The sequence below is a fragment of the Arachis stenosperma genome, chromosome 7 (assembly GCF_014773155.1).
Source record: "Arachis stenosperma cultivar V10309 chromosome 7, arast.V10309.gnm1.PFL2, whole genome shotgun sequence".
NCBI classification, from domain to species: Eukaryota; Viridiplantae; Streptophyta; class Magnoliopsida; order Fabales; family Fabaceae; genus Arachis; species Arachis stenosperma.
Genome location: NC_080383.1, coordinates 36,563,174 through 36,588,044, shown reverse-complemented (window position 1 = coordinate 36,588,044; position 24,871 = coordinate 36,563,174). Strand labels below are relative to the sequence as shown.

Genomic DNA, 24,871 nt, shown 5'->3' with positions numbered 1-24,871 from the left:
TTGCTGGATCAACAGATATACCAGTATTAGAAATAACATGGCCTAGAATGATACCTTGTTTTACCATAAAATGACGTTTTTCAGAATTAAGTACAAGGTTTGAACTAGTACACCGTTCTAATACTCTAGCTAAACTATCCAAACAAAGATCAAATGAATCACCATAGACACTAAAGTCATCCATAAAAACTTCCATACAATTCTCAGGAAAATCTGAGAAATACTCATCATGCATCTTTGGAACGTAGCCGGTGCATTACATAAGCCAAAGGGCATCCTCTTATATGCATACGTTCCAAAGGGACATATAAAATTAGTTTTCTCCTGATCTTCAGGAGCTATATAAATTTAAAAATATCCTGTATAACCATCTAGAAAATAATAGTACGATTTACCTAATAGGCGATCAAGCATTTGATCGGTGAAAGGTAGTGGGTAGTGATCCTTGCGAGTGGCTTGGTTCAGATGCCTATAGTCTATGCACACCCTCCAGGAATTTTGCACTCTAGTATCCATGAGTTCCCCGTGCTCGTTCCTCACTGTGGTAACACCAGACTTCTTCGGGACTACCTGTATTGCGCTAACCCATTCACTATCCGAGATTGGATAAATGATGTCAGCTTCTAGCAGTCTGGTTACTTCCTTCTTTACCACTTCTAAAATGGTGGGGTTCATCCGCCTTTGAGGTTGACGGATAGGCCTTGCTCCCTCCTTTAGAAATATTCGGTGCTCGCAAACCTGAGGGCTGATACCTACTATGTCTGCCAAACTCCACCCAATTACTTTCTTGTGTCTTCTCAGCACACTAAGCATCTGCTCCTCTTGTTGGGAAGTGAGTTCCTTTGCAATAATAACTAGGAGCTTCTGATTGTCCTCAAGGTAAGCATACTTGAGGTGGGGTGAAAGGGGCTTCAAATCCATTTTCTGCTCATGGCTGGGAACTTGATCATTTGGAATTACTGTAGGTAGTAAGGCATCTTCAGTGTACTCAGAGGGCTTCCCCAAACTTGCACCTTGCTCCATGGTTGTCTCTTCTGCTGTCTCTTGGTGAACCTCCGCTACAATCTCATCAATAATATCACACTGGAAGATGGAGTGATCTTTCGGTGGGTGCTTCATGGCTTCATCAAGGTTAAAGCTCACTGCTCTGCCATCTATCTCAAAAGAATACGTTTCTGAAAAGGCATCTAGCTTGAACTTCAAAGTCTTTAGAAATGGCCTTCTAAGCAAGATGGACGAAGGTCTCCCAGAATCACTAGTGGGCATCTCTAGAATGTAGAAGTCGATAAGAAATGATAGCCCCTTGATGCTCACCAGGACGTCCTCCGCAATGCCAACCACTAAAATTTTTATCTGCCAAAACAAAACGCGCTGCCGACCTTTTCAAGGGTGGGAGCCTCATGACATCATATATAGATAATGACATAATAGTCACACATGCACCTAAATCACACATGCAGTCAATGAATTGTACCCCCCCATAATGCAAGCAACCATGCATGGACCCGGATCCCCACATTTTTTCTGGTATGGCACCCATTAAAGCAGAAATAGAGCTACTTAAAGGGATAATTTCTAAATCATTAATTTTATCCTTATGCATGCACAAATCTTTTAGAAACTTAGCATATTTAGGTACTTGTTGAATAGCATCAAAAAGGGGAATAGTTACCTCAACCTTTTTGAAGATTTCTACCAGTTTGGGGTCCAGCTCCACTTGTTTCTTAGTTCTCCTAGCAAGGTGTGGAAAAGGGATGGGGATGGTGTCTTGCACAGCACTATCTTCCTTAGGCACTCCATTTCTTTTTTGAGCAGCTTCCTCGTCAACCGCATATTGTACCTCGTTCTCTTGGTCAACCTCTTCTACCTCAACAACATCCTCATCTTGGACATCTTCGCTTAAGCTCGACTCCTCTGGACTCCTCTCTTGCAGTGTAGTTCCAGACCTCAAAGTGATGGCGTTGAGAAGGAAGTGCATTGGAGCTTGAGGGTTGATTATTGGGGGTATAGGGCGGCTCCATTCGGGATATGAGAGCTTGTAGAGTAGAGTTAAGGCCGGTAAGGCTAGAGGTAAGTAAATTCTGAAGCTCTTTTTGTACTTAAAGGATAGAATGGAGTGTTTCATCCTGGTTAGATGAAGGGGTGAGGTAGGTGATTTGAGGGACTTGTGGTTGGTTGAATTGAGCTTGGAAATATTGGGCTTGTCTTTGGTGAGGTGCTCTGTATGAAGGATTCTGTTGATTCCGGTTCTGCTGATAGTTGTTGTTGTTATTCCACCTTTGATTGCTACCGTTGTCTTTTCTTCTCTGGTTGTAGTTGTCCCTCTATCTTTGGTTAGAATTATTTCTCCAACCTTGGTTGTAGTTGTCCTGCCAACCTTGATTGTAGTTACCTCTTTGGCCAAAATTACCTCCTTGCTGATAGTATCCTTAATTCGGGTGGTCGTAGAAATTATGGGTAGCCGCCAAGGTGTTGTCATCTTGTTGGAGTTGAGGACATTCATCAGTGTAGTGTGGATAGTAAGCGCATATTCTACACACTCTCTGGGGGACTATCTGTTGACACTGTTACTGTGGAGGAGGTCGAGGTTGTTGTTGATTCAGCTGGAGCTGCTTTAGTATGTTAGTCATCTCTCTCAGAGTCTTGGTGAGAGTAGCAGTCTCACTACTAGAAGAGACTTCTGCAATAGCCTTGGGGTGATGAGCCCTTTGGTTTGCATTTTGGGTAAACTCACCTAGATCAGTGATCAGTTGCCACGCTTCTGTTACCGTCTTGTACTTCGTCAGAGAGCCATTACTCGCAGCATCTAATAAAGTCTTGTCTCTAGGCTTCATGCCTTGGCTGAAATAGCTTATCAACACCAACTGGTCAATCTTGTGGTGGGGACATAAATCTAGGAGATTCCTGAAGCGTTCCCAGTATTCATAAAGAGTCTCTGCTTTATCTTGAATGATAGAGGAAATCTCATTCCTTAGCCTATCAGTAACCTCTGTTGGAAAGTACTTATCTAGGCACTCCCTCCTGAGCAGATCCCAGTTAGTAACAACAGCTTCCGGCTGAGTGTAGAACCACTCCTTTTCCTTTTCCTCTAGAGAGAACGGGAAGACATATAGCCAGACGGCAATCTCATCAGCGCCATGCTGCCTAGTAGTTGAGCAAGCTATCTGAAAATTCCTAAGGTGCTTGATTGGCTCTTGAGCAGGTAAGCCATGGAACTCGGGCAGTAAATTGATTAGAGCGGTCTTCAGTTCGAAGTCTGCACCCATGTTCGGATGACGCGCTTGATATGGTTGCAGTGTAAAATCTGGAGCTCCTGCTTCCTTTAGTGTGATTCTCCTAGGCTCTGCCATAGTACCTGCACTCAAATCAAGAGAAGAAGCTTCAATAAAATTAACAAGAGAGGAACTAGTCTCTTCCTCGAATGATTCGTCAAACCCGTTCTCAGATAAGACTGGTGAATTGGGTACAACCCCTTCACCACACTCAAAGAATAACCGACGCCAAGCTTGCCTAATACGTGAAATAGTTCTTTCAATCTCAAGATCAAATGCGGCTAAGCTCGGATCCTATAATAATCGTGTCATTCAATGAAAGAAACATATAGCTCATGGTAATAAAATATAAAAAAAAAATAAAAAATATAGTTATGTAAATAAAATAAATATTTACACCAATCAATAATTTACCATACTGTTGCAACTCCCCGGCAACGGCGCCAAAAATTGATGGGCGGAAAATTGCCAATTAAGAATTTATAATAAGAATAGCGTTGCGAGTACAGTTCATAACCGGCGAAAATTTCACTTATCAATTTAAAAAGGGTGTCACAATTCAGAGTAAAATACTGGGAGTAGGATTCCCAGGTCGTTTTCCAACAAGTTGAAACAAGGTGCGAATTATTGATCAGGAATTTTTTTGAGAAATTTGTGATGTTGAAATTAGAAAAATAAATAACTAAAAATTAGAGCACTGAATGATAACAAAATGTGTTGTGTATTCAAAATGAGAAAGCCTTGGCTAGGAGAAAATTAATTGGAGTTTCTATCCTCGTTGAATTTCTCAAGTGTAATAATAATATCAAAAGTTATTGCTTCCAATTAGTTATCCTCTTGCAGTTGCAAAGGAAGGTTAATTAGGTATACTAACTCTAACTCACAAGTCTAGCCCCTTCTTAGGGAAGGGCTAGAGTTAGTAAAAATAGAATAAGGCAACAATTTCAAAGTTCAAATTAACACTTGAGTCTTCCAACTCAATGGGTTCCAATTAATTAACTCCCAAGCCAAGTTGAGAGTTTTGAATCATAACATGAATGCCATTTTCACATAACGTGGAAAAAGAAAAAATGAGAGACATGATAGATAAAATAAATTAACTAAAGAAAATTTTGAAGCTGGTAATTAATCGAAGAAATTCAAACAAGAAATGGAATTAAATGTGAAAATGGTTCATTATATTAATAAATGTAAAATTAAGAATATCATAACATAAATCCAAGCAATTGAATGGAAAGCACAAGAGTAAGGTAAGAGAAAACCATGCATTTCATATGAATAAGTGTATAAAAGATTGATAAAATTCACTTTATTTAGCACAAGATAACCCATAAAATAGTGGTTTATCAAGAGGCTTTGAGTTAGATGACACTTGGATTCTTGATTTTTGAAATTATGACAATTATGATTTTGAAAACTGCACCTCTTCTATCACATCAAGATGATAAGAATTTATTGGTCGCATGATAGTAATGCTTACATAGATTAGTTGTATTTGTGTTCGGATGTACTTTTGTAGAATTGATTTAGTTAGAACTGATTTTGAATTAGAGTGATTTGTATTATTTGATAGTTTCTTTTCTCCCAAAATCATTCAATTATGGAAGTTATATAAAGTTCTTTTGAGTTTTTGCATAATCTTTTATTGATAATAATATTTTTAAGTTTACTTTGCTCACCAAAACTGTGCATTTAAAGCGTGCTCATTTTTCTATATTTATTCATCTTTTAATTTGCTACTCAAATCAAATTACTTGAGACTCAAACAATGGTTATTTCCATCATCTAAATAAAGTTATTTATCTAGGGGAGATCATAACATAGAAGAACAGGGCTTGGTTGTGATGATCACTTTGATTGAAGTGAATACATATCTTTTGTTTGTAGCACATATCTACCCCATTGACATGGTATGTTTCTACTACTACTTCTAAGCATTAGGTGCCATTGCTACCACTTTTGAGATAAAAGAATGCAACAATCTCCTTAGAACATGGCTTAGGATGATGGAGTAGAAGTCTGGCACGGCGCACTGGGACTGCGACAGCTGGGGATAACAACAACACATTGTAAACTTGAGCCTATGGTTGCCAATTTCGTCAAGGTTTTATGCAGCCAGGAGATATACAAGTATGAACACTGCCTTTTATGAGTTTCTGCTGCTGGTGTTTAGAAATAACCGAATATTGAAATCAGGTATGCGCTGATGGAGATGGGTTACGACTCACCAAACCTTCCCATAGAGATGGTTACACAGCTTCACTTGAAAAGATGTATGCAATTTGGCAATATTTTTTCCCTTGATTATTTCTGTCAAGTACTTTAAATGAGACTGACAAAAGAGGTACATCAGGTGAGGAAGCACTGTTGGAGTTCATAGAGAAGGTTAAGTCATCAAAGGAGAAGGAGTAGAGTGGACCAAAGGCTGAGGCTGTCTGGACAGATATTAGCCAAAGATGGTTCACTATGATGCACTCCATTAGGCCTTTCCTTTTTAGAAATTATCAAGAGATTGCAAAACATGTAAGCCTAATGGTAATTTGCTTTAAATCATTCACTTGTGTTAATCACTCTTATCTTCTTAGGTTGCAGCCCTGGAGGGTGTCAGGGACATAACTGTGGCAGCAGCCCTGGAGGGTGTCAGGGACATAACTGTGGCTTCTCACCTCATAGGAGATATGAGTGGCTCTACCATTGATATTTGATTATCATGTATCTATGTTTTTGAATCTCTTTATTAAGTTGGTGATGTTAAACTTATTAATTTGTGGTATAGATACTAACTATCATGGTGGACAATATTGAGAAAATATTGGAGAGAGGTGATCAGATTGAGCTTCTTGTCGATAAGACCGCTACAATGCAAGACAGTGCATTTCACTTTAGGAAACAATCAAAGCGCCTTCAAAGAGCTCTTTGGATGAAAAATTTGAAACTCCTATGAGTTTTAATTTCTTTCATATGCTTCCTATTATAGTAATTTATAAAGTATATGGATTCCAAAATCAGTAAATCTTAAGGTAGAGGGCACCTTTTCCTTTTCCTGGGATTCTTGTCTTGATTGTATGTGTCTTTGGTCTTCAACAGGGCGCTATTGACTTGCTTGATTGTTCTCTTATTTTACCTTATTATCGCTGCTTGTTGTGGAGGCATCACTCTACCATCATGCAGATCCTAGTTGACAGTTCGATAGTTCTGAAAATGAACCTATCAATGTATGAATCGGAGTATTCCAAATTCGAATTTATGAGCTTGAGTAGGAAAATTGAGTCTAGAAAAGTTATGTATTTGTTGGCATATGTTTTTTCTCATTACTGTATTATAAAAATTAAAAATACAAGCTGGAGCCTGATGAAGTTCTATGCCATTATTGTGAGCTACCTATTTGTAAATGTGGATTATTGTAATCTTTTATCCAGGTTTAAATTCTTTTAACTATATATTTTAATTTGTATACGCTATGGCCTTTTTTCAATGCTTTTGTAGTTTGATTAATTAGTGAGAATATGCTACTTGGTGGGAGTCAAGGATGAGAAGAAGGGATCATTGATGGACACCGTAGAGTGAAAAGACTAATATTTTGTGATGGTGAAATTAAAGAACATGTGTTTTGACTGAGGCTCCTTCAAGTTTAGAAAGAAGTTTAGAACCATTGGTCAGCATTAAATATTTGTTCTCTTGTGTGATTGGTAAAATATCTGTATCACTTTTTCTTTTTTTATATGAAATATTCATAGAGTTTAAGTGCTATAAGTATTTTTTTTCTTTTCTCATTTTATTTGCATCACGAAACAAACTTGTACAATAATTATTGATTAATGAAAGAGGCTAATCATTTTGTGAATTTGTGAATTTAATGAAATATTTCATGTTGTAGTAATTATTTTTAGTATATTTATATTGTGTATAATATAAAATAAAAAATAGTATAATATAACTAAAAACTGTTATTAAAGATCTTTTGTAATATTTTTTAAGTGTTACAAAAAATATCTATAGTAACATTTTTTGAAGTGTTACAAAAAATATCTATGGTAACATTTTTCTAAGTGTTACATAAAATATCTATTGTAACATTTTTTAAGTGTTACAAAAAATATCTTTGGTAACATTTTTCTAAGTGTTACAAAATATATCTATTGTAACATTTCTTTAAGTGTTACCAAGAAAGGTCTATTGTAACATTTCTCATAATATTACCATAGAAGATCTATTATAACATTTTTATTAAATATTATTAAATCTTTAAAAAGATATTAGTAAAACTCTTTAGTAACATAGAGTATATTTAACATTTGTTAAAATGTTACTAATGTATATAAGTAATATTTTAATATGATTTGGTAACATTTTTTAAATGTTAACAAAAGTCAAGTATGTAGTAGTGACATACATCAATTTCCTAGGATTCACCAAATCTTATCTGGGCATACAAGTTTCTCCCTAAACTTGACTTGGCTATGCTAATACCTAAACTCTTTACGCTAAGTGTTTACCCAACATAGCAAGGGACATCTCACAAGTACTTGACACAAGACAGAAAAATACAACCAAAGAAAATCTAAAATCACTCTTGGCTTTTCTCTCAAGTATTTCACTCAGTCTTTTTCACTCTTAAGATTTTTCTCAATGTCTCTTTTTCAGACTTTTACCTCTCAAAAGGGACAGAATGATATACATTGAAACTGAAATACAAGATAGTAAAACATGAAGAAGATTGATGATTCACAGCTTTAACTCTATGCACTGAACCCAGCATTTGAACTCATAACCTTGTTCTTCATCTTGGCGGAGTACTCCCTTTAGTGTAGGTGCAATGCTTCCAAGACTTTAAACTCAGTAGTGAGAATTTCACTCTACTTCTCAATTCGGGTTCTCTCTCCTTATACAAAACAGAAAATTATTTTTCCTTTTATACCTTGTGCAGAGTCACAGTTTAGGTTTTTCTCTAGTCAACTCTTTGGACCTCTCACTTTCCTAGCTTGTCACCTCTCTTTCTTCATTTAGTCCCCAAATTAGGAATTTCAAAGCTGGTCCTTTTTGCTTGACCGAAGACCTCAGAGCAGCAAAAAAGAGCTTGTTCAGTGGTAATCCCAAATCCAAACCATTGAAAATGTACTTTGGCTCCAAGTAACAATTTGAGCCATTGGTTTTGAGCAGAGATAATCTATCACCATTTTCTTCTTTTTTCCAGAAATGGTGTCATGGACAGTAGGAGAAGAAGTGAAGAAATCAATTTACATGCAAATGGAAATTATTTACCTTTAACCTCTGACTTAGCTTAGCTTGCTTTGATTAGGGCAATTAGACATTTACTTTTGTGATTTACCTTTCTCTTTCTTTCTTCTCTGGTGAATGAACCAGGAAGAAGAAACTCTCTCTCTCTCTCTCTTTCTTCAAGAATTTGACCGAAGCAAGCAATGTGAACGTTATCTTTGGAAGGCTTCAACTTGGATGAATCAACTTGGGTTTGGAATGGCTTGACTTTCCATTCAGTCCAGTTAATTTTTTGCTTCATTTCTTTGGGCTTTGTTTGAGATTTAAAGAGCCCACCAATCACCTTTGTTTCTTGGTTCCATTGCCTTAGGCTGCTGCTTCTTTAATTTTTGGCCTGCAACACTAACTAAAGCTTATCAAAAAACATTTGGGTGTTTAACCCAATAAATTAATATTTGTCATCATCATTAAACTAATTGTATTCTTATCTCAACAATCTCCTCCTTGATGACAAACATAATTTCAAGTGATAGAATCAAGGTAGTTGATATGGGAAAAATAATGTACTTCCCTTTGATGTTATTTTATAATTTTGATGTGCTCCCCCTATCTTTTCCAATGACTGCTCCCCCTGACTTTGTGCTCCTTCTTTGATTTCCTATTCACGTATTGACATAGAGAACACAACTATGCATAGCATACAAATAGCACAAATCTTCACATTATATACCCGTTTTGTGCCTGATGATGGTTTAAAGAGACAAAAATTACACTTCTAAAAAATAGAGCATGTAAAATCAAGGAACAAAATAGAGCATATCTCAAACACTAAAAGACAACACAAAACAGAGCATAACACAAAATAGAGCATATCATCACATGTTTCAACTCACAAAATTAAACAAATTAAACTACTCTATCTGACTACTCCCCCTTTTGTCATCAAGGGAGAAACCAAAATGCAAACCACTCCTGCAATAAGCTTAGTTAGAGTTCTAGGTTCATATATATCTGATTAAACCAAGATCAAAATAAAATATTTGGTAAGGATTACAGTCATCCAAAACAAAATAAAGCCTAAATCAAACTACAATAGTTTCATGAGACAATTATCCAAAAAACAGAAATCATCAACAAAGGATCTTTTCAAGCATCCGAACCAGCCTCCTCAGAATTAGCAGGTTCTTCAGGGTCAGAGGCCATGTTGTCATCCTCAAGGGTGCTTTCAATGAATTTCATGAGAACTGCCACCCTGTCTCTAGACTTTCTAAGGTAGTTTTCATGCTTGGTAGCCAGTTTTCTCTACTCCTTGCTTAATGTGATCAGATGGTTGGATTAAGAGACAAATTTCTGTACCACATCCTTCACCACTACATATAGAAGTAATTTATATCCAGTGGAAGCTGAAGTCCCCAAGGCAAAGGGAGGATAAAATTCCTCAGGTTCATAGTCATCATCATTATCAAGGACCACCTTTTCAGTTCGAGTTAGTCCCCTTTTTCTCCTGTTTTACTGAACCACCTCCTTTTAGATATGAGTGTCTATTTTCATATGTCTCATTTGATAGGTCAACACCAAAATTTTCAAAAATGCAAGTTAAGAACATGCCATAGGAAAGAGCTTTATCTTTCTCACTTCTTATGTAATCAAACATATGTCTTACTATTAAATATGCAAAAAAAATTCATATTTTGTGAGAATAGCATATAAAACCATAGTATCACAGAAAGACACCCTCTGATATGAATCGCTTTGAAGAAGAATAATGTGGTTCACTATACGATGCAACTGGGCACGAAGATAACCAAGGGCTTTGTGGGTTCGTGTGAGACCATCAATGAGAGAGATATTTTCACAAACAACAGCCAGAACATCTCTATAAGAAACACCTAACCCTTCATTCATTTACTAGAGGTGTAAGCATAAGCACCAACATCAGTATATTTAAAAGCATCACTAATGGATTCTTCATTCAAGACAAGATCACGGCCTTTCATATATGAATGAATGCTTCCCTCATGATAGGTCATATTAGCATAGAACTCTCTAACTAAGACTGGGTAGACAGGTTTTTTATTTTGAAAAGATGGTCCCAGTACAGAAATTGAATATTATCAGCAAAGACAAAACCTTTCTTTTTCAGTGATGGCAAATCAGCCAAAAAAGTGGGACAGATGGTTCGATGATTGACAACACCCTCATAAAAATCATGATTCATGGAAGATCGAAAACAAAAGGGGTTGTCATTTGAGTGAGAAGTCATAAATTGTGACTTGTGTTCAAAATGATCAATGGAAGGTGTTCATACCCTGGGTCAAGCTATCCGACCTGGGATGATCGACGACAAAGCGACCAACCTCTTCAGGTCAAGCGGACCGACTTCTTCATAAAAGAACTCGGCCGAGTCAACAAGAGAGCCCAATAAAGGGCCCGGGTAGAGGAACACGACTCAAATCCTAAGGCAGCCCAAGCCTATAGAGATAAAGGCGGTTCCGTTGAAGATACGCTGACCTCAACTCAAAGATAAAAGATAAGATAAGATAACTAACTTATCTTATCCAAAAGGTCACATCTCACCATTATAAATACACTGGAGCACCCAGGTATAACTCATACTCTGATTCTACTCAATACATGCTTAATATCCTTGCTAACTTAAGCATCGGAGTCCCTTGCAGGTACCCCCCACCCTCCGGGGACAAAGGAATCAGCACCACCACCGAGTCCAACAAGTCAGACACAACAGCTCCGGCCGTCTCCCACCAGCCGGACACGTTAGCACCGACCAGTACAGAAAATCTCGTCCGAGATCGACCTCCAGTTTCAGGTAACCCTCGGAACATTGGCGTCGTTGCCGGGGACCCTGGAAGTCATCCCATCACCATGGCGGACGACCATGACAACGACCATAATTCAGGTCTGGAGGATCGAACACCGCACAAAAACGCGGATGTCACACTACAAAACACTCCGGAAACCAACAAAGACAAAGACTCACCAAATTCAGGGGCAATAGAAGCACTCCTGGATCATCTAAAACAACTGGAAAAAGAAACCCAACTACAACGGGAAATTGGAAGAGATCTCCAAAGAGAGGTGCGGCGACGTCGGGAGTTGGAAGAAAAACTACAGCAATTGGAAGCCGATCTCAAATCAAAAGCACCCCGGGCTAATCTAGAGGAAAATTCACACAAAAAGCAAGACCCGTTCACCAGGGAAATCATGAAAACCAAAATTCCAAAAGACTTCAAGCTCCCGGATATGACCCTGTATGATGGCACCACGGATCCCAACCACCACCTCAGCAACTTCAGAAGTAGAATGTACCTCACTGACGCCCCAGATGTTGTTCACTGCAAAGCTTTTCCAACAACTCTCACAAAAATAGCGATCCCATGGTTCGACAACCTACCCCCGAAGTCCATCTCAAGCTTTGATGACTTAGCTAAAAAATTTCTAGCCAGATTCTCCATTCAGAAAGATAAAGCCAAGCACGCCCCCAGTTTATTAGGGATCAAACAAGGAGATCGAGAGAGCCTCCGCAACTACATGGAGAGATTCAACAAAACATGCATGGACATACAAAGTTTACCAACGGAGGCCGCCATTATGGGACTCATCAATGGCCTATGAGAGGGACCTTTCAGCCAATCTATCTCAAAAAAAGTACCCGACCTCCTTAGACGAAGTACAGGAACGAGCAGAAAAATACATCAACATGGAAGAAAACGCTTGATTAGGAGAGACCTCAAAATCAGGGGCCTCCTACTGAGACAGAGACAAGGAATCCAAGAGAAAAGAAGATCGACAAGAGGAGAAAGTCAAAAAATACCATAATTTCACTCATCTCAGGGCATCCCTGGTCGAGATATACAAAGAAGTCTGCCATACAGAAAAAATCTCCCCAGCACGGCCACTCAAAGGCAAAAGGGGAGGAGGAAACCGGAAGGAATATTGTGAATACCATCGAGTCCGAGGACACTCCACAAACGAATGCTTCGACTTAAAAAATATCATAGAAAAATTGGTGAGAGAAGGAAAATTAGATCGATTCCTGGCCACCCGAGATGATGATCAAAGAAAGAGACGAAGGGATGAAGATACCGAACGAACAGAACGATCACCTCGGACACCAGAAAGACATGTCCACATGATACACGGCGGATTCACAGCAGGTGGGATCTCCAAATCCTCTCGCAAAAGATATCTCAAAGAAGTATATCATGTCGAAGGAGAGGAGAAAACACTCAACATTCTGGCAATTACATTCACTAAAGAGGACGCATCCGGCATCATCACAGGACACGATGATCCCATGGTTATCACCATCATATTGGCAAACGCCAACCTACACCGCACCTTAATAGACCAAGGGAGTTCTGCCGACATCTTATTCAAAACAGCCTTTGATAAACTCGGCTTGGAAGAAAAAGAACTTAAAGCATATCCAAACAGCCTGTTTGGGCTAGGAGATACCCCGGTTCGACCACTCGGATAGATACCACTACATACAACCTTCGGAAAAGGGGACCAATCCAGGACCCTCAAAATAGACTACATCGTAGTCGATGTAAGTTCAGCTTACAACGCTCTCATAGGACGGACATCACTCAACCAACTCGGCGCAATAGTCTCAACCCCACACCTATGTATGAAGTTCCCAACCCCAAAAGGGATAGCCACGATAAAAGCAGACCAGAAGACGGCACGTCGCTGTTATAAAGAAAGCCTAAACCTCAAAGGCAAATGAGAAGAGTTCCACACAATCGAGCTGGGCGGAGTTCACCGACAAGAAGAACTTCGTCCCCAGCCAGAAGGCGAGATAGAAAAGATTCAGATCGGGGACACCTCGGAAAAAATAACCAATATCGGCACAATCCTAAAAGGAGATTTAAAAGAATTACTAATACAATTCTTGCGAGATAATGCCGATCTCTTCGCGTGGAAAGCCGCAGACATGCCAGTCATAGACCCTAAGCTAATGTGTCATAAGTTGGCAGTTTATCCAGGATCTCGACCGGTACAGCAGAGACGAAGAAAACTTGGGCCAGAGCGATCCCAAGCTGTGGACGAGCAAGTACAGGCACTACTGGAAGCTGGATTCATAAGAGAAGTCAAGTACCCGCTATGGCTAGCCAACGTTGTCTTGGTGAAAAAATCAAATGGGAAGTGGCGAATGTGCACCGATTACACCGATCTCAACAAGGCTTGTCCAAAAGATCCATACCCACTCCCAAGTATTGACGCTCTAGTAGATCCTTCCTCCGGATACAAATATCTCTCGTTTATGGACGCATACTCGGGGTACAATCAAATCCCCATGTATCCACCAGATCAAGAAAAGACCTCGTTCCTAACACCGAAAGCAAACTACTGCTACATCGTGATGCCTTTCGGTCTCAAGAACGCAGGAGCTACTTATCAAAGGCTAATGAATAAAGTCTTCTCAGAGCACCTCGAAAAAATCATGGAAGTTTATGTGGACGACATGTTGATAAAGACACAAAGCGAAGATACATTATTATCTGACCTGACTCAAGTGTTTTACACTATAAGGAAGCACAACATGCGGCTCAACCCCGCAAAATGCACTTTCGCAGTAGAAGCAGGCAAATTCTTAGGCTTCATGCTCACACAAAGGGGAATTGAAGCAAATCCAGATAAATGTCAAGCCATACTCAACATGAAGAGCCCAACCTGTGTCAAAGAAGTACAACAACTCAACGGGAGGTTGGCCGCCCTATCCCGATTCTTAGCAGGAGCTGCGATAAGATCTCTCCCCTTCTATGCCACTTTAAGAAAGGGAAAACAGTTCGAATGGACGATAGAATGTGAGCAAGCCTTCCAAGACTTCAAGGAGTTCTTAGGACGGCCACCTATCCTATCTCGACCACGAGAAGGAGAATCGCTCATATTATATCTCGCAGTAGAAAGCCGGGCAATAGCCTCAACACTAGTCAGAGAAGCCGAAAATGGGCAACAACCCGTCTACTTCATTAGCAAAGCGCTACAGGGATCCGAGCTAAACTACCAGAAAATAGAAAAATTTGCCTATACCCTCATTCTAACATCTCGATGACTCCGCCCGTACTTCCAGGCTCACACCATTAAGGTTCGAACTAACCAGCCCATAAAAGGAATATTGTAGAAAACAGATCTGGCAGGCAGAATTCTACAATGGGCAGTCGAGTTGTCAGAGTTTGACCTCCAATATGAAGCTCGGACGGCCATCAAATCACAGTATCTGGCCGACTTTATCGCAGAATTCATAGATGCCCTAGAAACCCCCACAGAATGGAATCTTTACGTGGACAGTTCTTGAAATAAAATTGGAAGCGGCGCAAGCGTGATAATAGAAAGCGACCAAGGAACCCAAGTTGAGCTCTCCCTCAAGTTCGGGTTCCCGACCTCAAACAACCAGGCAGAATATGAAGCATTATTAGCTGGTTTGAAGCTGGCTAAAGAGGTTGGAGCTCAAAAGCTCAACATTTACAGCGATTCACAAGTGGTCACATCACAAATAACAGGGAGCTACCAAGCTAAAGATCCCACCATGAAAAAATATCTGGATAAAACCAAGGAACAACTCGGACAAATCGGGGAGTATAAAATCTGCCACATACCCCGTGAACAAAATGCCCGAGCTGATGCACTCTCAAAACTAGCCAGCACCAAACCAGGGGACAACAATAGGAGCCTCATCCAGGAAATGTTGCAAAACCCGTCAATCTCGGAAGAAGAAAAAGTCTTGACTATAACAAGTCAGGACCAAGGATGGATGACCCCCATAATCAACTACCTCAAAACAGGAACGCTCCCCACAGAAGAAAAGGAGGCAAAGAGGTTAAAAAGGGAGGCACAGTACTACACCATCATAAACAACATCCTGTACAAAAGAGGAATCTCAACACCTTTACTAAAATACGTGCCGACCTCCAACACAAGGGAAGTGCTAGAAGAAATACACGACGGCATTTGTGGCAATCATCTCGGAGCACGAGCTCTCGCTAAAAAAGTACTCCGGGCGGGATTTTATTGGCCAATTCTACAGAAAGAAGCTACAGAATTTGTAAAGACATGTCCACCATGTCAGAAACATGCCAACTTTCACATCGCCCCGCCAGAAGAGCTCATTAGCGTGACCTCGCCTTGGCCCGTTTACAAAATGGGGACTCGATCTTCTCGGCCCCTTCCCACAGGGATCAGGACAAGTTAAATTCCTCATAGTAGGGGTAGATTACTTTACAAAGTGGATCGAGGCAGAGCCCCTAGCCAATGCCACCGCTCAGAGAAGCCGTAAATTCTTATATAGAAACATTGTCACAAGGTTCGGGGTTCCATATTCAATAACCACAGACAATGGCACTCAATTCACAGATACAAGCTTCAGAAAACTAGTAGCTGACTTGAATATAAAGCACCAGTACACCTCCGTTGAATATCCACAAGCCAATGGACAAGCTGAAGCTGCTAACAAAGTCGTATTGGCCGGATTAAAACAGAGATTACAAGACGCAAAGGGAGCCTGGGCAGAGGAGCTTCCACAAGTCCTATGGGCATATCGAACAACGCCACATTCCACCACGAAGGAATCCCCCTTCCGATTAGCATACGGAATAGAGGCGATGATTCCAGTAGAGATTGAGGAAGGATCGCCTAGAGTAGTTCACTACAATGAGGGAGCAAACTCCCAACTTCAGAGAGAAGAGCTCGACTTGTTACCTGAAATCCAAGAAAGAGCTCGGATCAAGGAAGAAGCTCTAAAGCGCCGAATGGCTTCCAGATATAATCAAAAGGTAGTGCCGAGAAGTTTTGCAGAGAATGATCTCATCCTAATCCGAAATGATATTGGAACAACTCGACCAAGAGAAGGAAAGCTGGCAGCAAACTGGAAAGGACCCTATCGAGTTGTAAAAGTACTTGGAAAGGGCTACTACAGACTGTCTGAACTCGATGGACGAGAGCTTCCCAGGTCATGGCACGCCTGCAACCTAAGAAGGTACTACAATTAGAAAAGACAAAAGATCTCATCATTTGATGCACTCTTTTTCCTGAAAAAGTTTTTTAATGAGGCACCAAGTTGAGATTCAGACAATCCCATATGTATATATTCACACTTTTTCCTTTAAATAAAATATATTTTAGATATTCTACAAAGATTTCAAGACGCATTAATCTGAAGCATTCATCGTCCGATTATAAAACAACAGATCGGCAGAAAGTGAAAAACAATTTCACTGCATGATCACGATAAAGACAACCGTCTGATAAAGGTGAAAACGCGATTCACCCAAAGGACGATCTAGAGATGACAACCACTTTCTACAAATCGGCAAAGATGAACACAGAATAATGTAAGAAGTTATCGAAAGTGATCTAAAAAAGAACCTGACGAGGTCTTACGGATCGCTAAAATAATAACTTAAGGACTGGTCGAATGTTAAGAAGTCGAACCAAGTCAACCCAAGTTATAAGTAAACCCTGGAAAGAGGTCTGGCCAACCCTATTAAAGATGATTACTTTAACTTAGAAGGGCCTGACATAACAAAGTCAGCCCAAAACAAAAAGTTATACAAGTAGTCCCTGAAAGAGATCTGACAAAGATCCAAGAAAGAGGACTACAAAAAATAACTTAAAGGAGATCGACATAACCAAGTCGGACTCCTACCACTAAAAAGTTATACAAATAGTCCCTGAAAGAGATCTGACAAAGATCTAAGAAAGAGGACTACAAAAAATAACTTAAAGGAGACCGACATAACCAAGTCGGACTCCTACCACTAAAAAGTTATACAAGTAGTCCCTGAAAGAGATCTGACAAAGATCCAAGAAAGAGGACTACAAAAAACAAATAACTTAAAGGAGACCGACATAACCAAGTCGGACTCCTACCACTAAAAAGTTATTAAAGTAATCCCTGAAAGAGATTTGACAAAGATCCAAGAAAGAGGACTACAAAAAATAACTTATCGACCTAACGAAATCGATCTCCTACAAATAAGTTATAAAAATAATCCCCGAAAGAGATCTGACAAAGGTCCAAGAAAAAGGATTACAGAAATAACTTAAAGGGGGACCAGCGCAAAAGAACCACTAAGAAATAAGTTGGACCCATAAGTCACAACCTCAAAGGATCCAAGCTACAAACAATAAAACAAAGTAATCCGAGGAGGTCGAGATACAAGATTTCAAACATCAGTAGAAAACTGAAAAGATGCCAACTTAAAAAACTACCTCTGTTACTCTACAAAAGTTATAAGGCCCGGAAGGCCACCAAAACCTACCGTGAAGGGATAGCGAGCTACCTTTTGTTTTTCAAAATAAAAAAGTTGCTAAACAAGCAACTAGGAAATGTCAGCAATTAAATAAAAAGTTTTAAAAAGCCCACAAGTCAGGCCAACTACATATCCAGAAAGAGATCAGCAAACATTAGGAGCCTTCTTGGCAGCATCAAGGTAAGGAGAAGGAGGACGAGTCTGAATCGGCACAGCGTCCACAGTCCCATCTTCCCGGTTCAGAATCTGGCAATCCGAGTCAGGCGCAACCGGAGGAGCAGAAGAAGTCGACACTTTGGCAGAGGACGCAGGGGGAGGAGCAACCTCATCATCATCATCCTCATCATCAGGGACAATCTTTCCATCCCTGACAATGTTATCCAGGCTAAAGGAGGTGAGATCGGCCTCGGGAGCAATGACTCGAACTTGCTCCTTCAAGTTCTCGTAAGCAGCAGTCACGCTGCCAACAAGATGACTTTGGAGCTCAGAATAATCTTCCCAGACATTGTCGAGCTCCCCCCTCAGGCGCATCACCTCCCGATAAGAGGTAACATAACTCTCCTTATGCATCATGGCTGTGTCCTCAGCCAACCTCAAAGAAGCTGCCAGAGATTGAGAACTCGCCTTCTCATTCTCTAAATCCTTCTCCAGCTTGGCTACCTTTATTTCAAGTTCCTCCTTTGAATCCCTCATCCGATCAAACTCCTGCTTTGCCTCCTCCATGAACACTTTAGTAGCGTGGAGAGGGAGATTCTGAGCAGTCCGATATATGGCAGCCGCCATATACGCCATCTTTACGTGATTTCGGGCCATAAATTTCAAGTGACGGAGGATGGACACGTCGTCCATGGAAAGGGCACCATAGGGACCAATCTGCTGATCCACAAATTCAATGGCATTAAAATCAGGAGCATCGAGGTCGAAGGGCTCAGCTATTTTTTGTTTTTTATTGGGAGGAGCTACAGATGGAGCGGCAGAAGTAGGATGAGGATCCACCAATCGGAATCGGGGTGTAGGGATCACCTTCTTCACCCCAGGGGAACTCGGCACGGATGGCTTTTCGCGCACTTGGGAGGACCCCTCCCCAGCCGCCTTGGCCACAATATTTCTGGCAGCAGTCGCCCTCTGCGCCCTCTTAAAAGCTTTCATGGATTCATTGTTCTTCATTGCCTCTGCAAATAAAATAGAAATCAAGCTACAAGTCGGGCAAGTCGGAAAGACAGCTACAAGCAACATAAACAGATAATAAAGGAAACACAAGATACCCAGTTCAATTTGAAGAAGAGCAGGATTGGTTAGAAATTTCTTTGTGTCAAGATGGGGAGGTTGACCCCAGCGTTCTTCCAAGATAGTCACAAAAGCTTGCTCAGCCTCATCTAACATTTCCCACGAATATCTAGAGACCCTCACATCTTTTTGCCATTCCAAAGAAAAAGCAGGTTCGTCATTTTCATCCAGAAAAAAGGGCCGAGCTCCTTCAACAGCTCGGACCTTGAAAAAGTAGTTTTTAAAATCACGGAATGACTCGTCAAACATGGAAAAGACCTTCTTTCCTTGGGTAGAACGAAAGGAGACCCAAGCCGACTTCTTTTTTACCACACCAGGCTTTGTCAAGACAAACAGATAGAAAAAGAGAGATTGGGAAACAGGAATACCAAAACCATTGCACAACAATTGGAAAATTTTTATGAAACTCCAGGAATTGGGGTGATGTTGAGAGGGGGCAACATTATAGGACCATAACAAGTCAGTTTCAAATTGAGTAAAAGGAAGGGTAATACCCAGCGGACCGAAGAAAAAATCATAAACATAAAAGAAAGGGCGATCATCAACAACCCGAGTAGAAAAGCAGACTCTCTCGTCAGAAGAGGTAGGAATAAGCTCGTAGTTCTTCTCATCATTGGATTTACTACAAACACTATGAAACTACCTAAGCTGCGCACAAAACTCAGAATCAACCAGAGAGACACACATAAGAACCATCGAGTCCACCCAATCGGCTATACCCTCAGGAACCTGGGAAGGCATCTCTACAACGTTATTTCGGGAAGACATGAGGCCAACTAAATCCTACAAAAAGAAAAGAAGAAAGGATTACTCAAAAACATCTCGGACAAGGGGCAAAACATCTCGACGGGCGAATACACAGAAAAGGAAAAACCCCAAGACTCAAACTGAAAGTCCCGGGGCATCCTTTGGAGGCAGTAACAAAGCAAGGAGAAAGACAAAACACAAACAAAATAGAAAGTCATATTCCTACAGTCTATCAGCAAGAAACAAACATACCAGGCAAAAAGAGTCAAAGATGCAACCTTTTTTCAGAATCAAACAAAATTATCATTCCAAAGCTTCAAAATCAAAAGCATTTCACAACATGCAAAAGCTCTAAAGGTATCAAGCAACGGGAAAAGCGAAAAAGACCATGCAAAAGACGAAGAAATTACGAGACGCACAGTGATCAGGCATAGCAAAAAGCAGAAAAGATCTAAACTTTTCCCAACCAAGATAGAAACTTTCTCAAAACAGACACAAAAATGGCGTAGAGGGAGGAAGAAAGAAGAACCAAACCTGGGAAAACGAGAGAAAGCTGCGAAGAAAAGTAGAGGAGCGGAAGGCAAAATCCAGAATCACCCCTTCTACCACGAAAAAGCGAAGTCACAAAGCAACGTCGCTAGGCTGAAACGCGAAAATTACAGGTGGAAGCTTTAGAAAAGTCAAAAGGAAAAGGTTGAAAGTGAGAAAGTAAAGGGAGAAGTTACGAAGAAGAAGTGAAGAAGAGAAACCGTTTCTGATCGAGAAATTCAAAATAAAAACCAAGAGAAAATGAGGGCAATTAATGCCAATTAAATGCGGATATTAAAACCGCTTGCGTTCCCAAATAAGCGCTGATATAAAAGAGCGCGCTTTTAGAGAAAAACGTTCTACATTCAAAAGCTGCTACAAAAATGAGTCGACAAAATGCTTGAGTTCGGTTTCACTAGAGAAGGACTGAAGTCAAGGACTCGACCTCGACAAAGAAGGCCGAGCTCAAGCAGGGGCACTGTTCATACCCTGGGTCGAGCTATCCGACCTAGGATGATCGACGACAAAGCGACCGACATCTTCAGGTCAAGCGGACTGACTTCTTCATAAAAGAACTCGGCCGAGTCAACAAGAGAGCCCAATAAAGGGCCCGGGTAGAGGAACACAACCCAAATCCTAAGGCAGCCCAAACCTATAGAGATAAAGGCGGTTCCGTTGAAGATACGCTGACCTCAACTCAAAGATAAAAGATAAGATAAGATAACTAACTTATCTTATCCAAAAGGTCACATCTCACCATATAAATACACTGGAGCACCCAGGTATAACTCATACTCTGATTCTACTCAATACCTGCTTAATACCCTTGCTAACTTAAGCATCGGAGTCCTTTGCAGGTACCCCCACCCTCCGGAGACAAAGGAATCAGCACCACCACCGAGTCCAACAAGTCGGACACAACAGCTCCGGCTGTCTCCCACTAGCCGGACACGTTAGCACCGACCAGTACAGAAGATCTCGTCTGAGATCGACCTCCAGTTTTAGGTAACCCTCGGAACAGAAGGTTCCTTAATCGATTTGAGAGGGATATGAGAATTACCTCGTTGAGGACGTTGAGGGACTGACCTAGGCTTAGATCTAGACGATTCAAGCATAGTCTCCTCAGTAGCAGAACGTTTCCCTTTTAATGTGCTTGGCTTTAAAGGAACACTGGAAGGAGCCGTCAGTTTGGAGGATGAGGGATACCTTGGAGTAGTTTTAGTGCTTGCCATTGAATCAGTGCGAGGAGGTGAGGTTGGAAGAGAAGGTGATGGAGTAAAAGTATGATCTTTGTTGTGAGAAGAAGTTCTAGGCTTATCAGGGAGTTTGTAAATTTTAGCTTTGGGACTCTTTTGAATGACAGTTTTCTTCCTCATTGTTGTGTAGCAAGGGATTCACACAAACCAAGGAGTAATGATAATGGGGAGGAACCGAAGCGGTTGTGGAAGAAGTTATGAAGAGAGGATTAATAATTGCTATAAGAAAGAGGTTTCTTGAAATCATGTAGGTTTATTACTTGTGACTAGACCTTGAAAAGGCTTGATATCACTATGAAAAGATTTGATTTTGATTTTTTTAAGGATAAAGTACTAGGTAGAATAAAACAAATATTAAAATAAAACGTTTTCATTAAAAATGATTTGATTTTATTAAAAATACTAGGTAAAACAAAACTAATTTAAAGATGAAATCTTTTTCACTAAAAGACAAAACACAAATTCACACATGGATGATGTAACACTCGTTGGGCTCAGAGATGATAAAGTTTAAGAAAACATATTGGATCACAAGAACTTTGAACTGAAAGGTTGGCCCAGAAGATTCAAAACTTGCCATTGAGCCCAGAAATTAATAGTCAGGATAATGGTTCTTCATTTGCCCAGAATTGTCTCCTCCCAACCTGAGAGATAAAAAAACTTCAACAAATACATCAACAAGGCGCAAATAATGAATCATAACTTAGAATGCCTAAATTAGCCCTAAGTTTGCAAAATCTGTCCTCAGCTAGAGCTTTGGTGAAAATATCAGCTAATTAATCCTCTGATTTAACAAATTAAATACTAATATTCCCCTTTTAAACATGTTCCCTTATTGAGTGAAATCTCACCTCAATATGTTTAGTTCTTTAGTGTAGAACTAAATTTTTGGAAATATTTATAACACTCATATTGTCATACAGCAAGAAAATATTTTTAGCATTTAATTTATAATCAGCAAGTTGAGTTTTCAACCAAAGAAGCTGAGAATAACAAGAGGAGGCAGCAATATACTCAGCCTAGCAGTAGATAATGCCACTATAGACTGCTTCTTACTAGACCAGACATTTAAGGACTTTCCAAGAAAATAGCAAATGCCTGATGTACTTTTTCTATGTACTCTATCTCCGGCAAAGTCTGTATCACAATAACCAACTGTAGAAAACTCATTAGTCTTAGGATACTATAAACCAAAATTGGACGTGCCATGAGTATATCTAATAATCCTTTTAACTGCAGAAAGATGTGATTCTTTCAGTTTCGATTGGAATCTTGAACACATTCTAACACTTTGCACAATATCATGTCTAGAGGAAGTTAGGTACATAAGAGATCCAATCATTCCTCTATACCTAGTCTCATCAACATCTTTCTCAGTTTCACCCTTATCTAACTTTGAGTTAGGGTGCATGGGTGTTCCCATAGATTTGGCATTTTTCATACCAAATTTTTTAACTAATTCCTTGGCATACTTCTCTTGATGAATAAAAATTCCATTTTCAGTTTGCCTTATGTTCGGTATCTCGGGTACCGGATGGTTCGGAGTGGATCTCGGTTGATCCGGTGGGGTACAGCCTGGGATCGGGTTGCGAAGATGAGACTGGTGGACCGACGTTCTGAGCTCCCGATACGAAGGGGGGTGTCACCTGCAAGGACACTCCAACGTCCAAGTCAGTAGAGTGTGCAGGCGGGAAAGGGGTAGAGTGGTGAGTTACGTACCTTGGGGGAGGGGTAGGACCCTCCCCTTATATACCATGTCAGAAGTGGGTCCCACAGGGGTTGAACCCACTTTTCTCGAAGCTTCCTTGTACAGCTGTGGAGGCTAGCTGTCCCGGACGCATGTCCGGGTCGGCGAACGAGTGCCTCACACCCGACCATCCAGATCGGGTGGTTAGTGGGTCGGGTAGGCCCATGTTCCTTTTGGGCCGGGCCGTAACAGTGCCCCCAACGCGCCAGCTATAGTCGCGTGGGCTGTTGGTGGCGTGTTATCTCTTCTCTCACGCGTTGTCGTCAGGTCGGCCGTCCGTGGAGGGGACGTGTCTCTTGCACGCATGCCTGTTTCTTGCTGGGGCGATCATTCGTCGCCTCGTTCCTTGCGCAGAGCATTAAATGCTCATAATTGGTTAAAAACCCCGCGCGCAAAGACCGTTCTGCCCATAGCCTTTTCGCGCTTTTTGAGTAGCAGTTTTAAAACCATTTTGTATTCATTTCCTTATCTTCACTTTAACTCATTCCCATATCTTCATTTCAACTATCTCCATCTTCTCCTTTTTCTGAAATTTCCAGGGTGTTGTTCTTGCCTTCCTGTGCATCCGCTTCTCTTCCTTCTTCAAATCTTCAAAACCAACTCAGGTAAGCAATTGTTTCTTTATTTTCTGTTTTGTGTTTTTTTCTTCTTTGCCACTATTTCCTATTACATTCATGCTATTTGTTCGATCTTGTATGCCGGATAGCCCTTAGCGTCAAGTAGGTGTGTTAGGGGGGTTACCATTCCAGGGTAGGCTTTTGTTAGGGTTCAGCTTTAGCCATGCTTAATTTTAGTTGCAGAATAGGTTAAGTGTGGTTTCTCGGTTTTTTCGAGCTCCCGACCTCATAGACTAATCGAGTGGTACCCCCACTGTAGGTATGCCTCACGTTGTCGCCTGGGCTTCTACCTCCGACACGGGTTATGACCTGTACGCTTGGGTGGTTTCCGACCTCAAGGACTCCCCGAACCAGATGGGTGAGGAGGAGCTTACCGAGTTCTGTCAGGCCAAATACCTGTGCGGGGGCACTGACGAGGAGGCCAACTATGATGTTTATGTTCCTGCTCCTCATGATCGGTTATATGAGCTCAACTTCCATGCCCCCCCGGGTTGCCGATTGGATTTGGTTTTATAAAGTCATGTTCACCCAAGTGGGGGTTCGCATCCCCTTCTCCGCCTTCCAAATGGGGCTCCTCAGTCGGATCTCTGTGGCGCCACTGCAGCTGCATCCGAACAGTTGGGCTTCAATCCGCTGTTTCGAGATGGTATGTGAGTATTTGGAGCTGCCGGTATCCGTCGATGTCTTCCTTTATTTCTTCAACCTTACGAACCCTTCCAATGAGGGGAAGGCGAGGAAGGGGTTTATGTCCTTCCGATCTGCCCAAGGACGGAGGATATTTGGCTTGTTCGAGGACTCTTACCATGGGTTCAAGGACAAGTATTTTAAGGTGCGGCCGGTTAAGGGTCGCCACCCTTTTTGGTTATCGTTGGAGGGAGAACGCCTCATCCCGACGTATTGGAATTTTGGGGCAGGGTCCAACGCT

The 24,871-nt window shown here is 40.9% G+C and overlaps 1 non-coding gene across 1 annotated transcript; it reads left to right on the top strand.

The window, feature by feature from the left end:
- The first annotated feature begins 2,871 nt into the window (after positions 1–2,871).
- Positions 2,872–2,978, top strand: LOC130942309 (small nucleolar RNA R71). Its single transcript, XR_009070884.1, has one exon. It is a non-coding gene; the product is annotated as a small nucleolar RNA R71 (small nucleolar RNA).
- Positions 2,979–24,871: the final 21,893 nt, after the last annotated feature.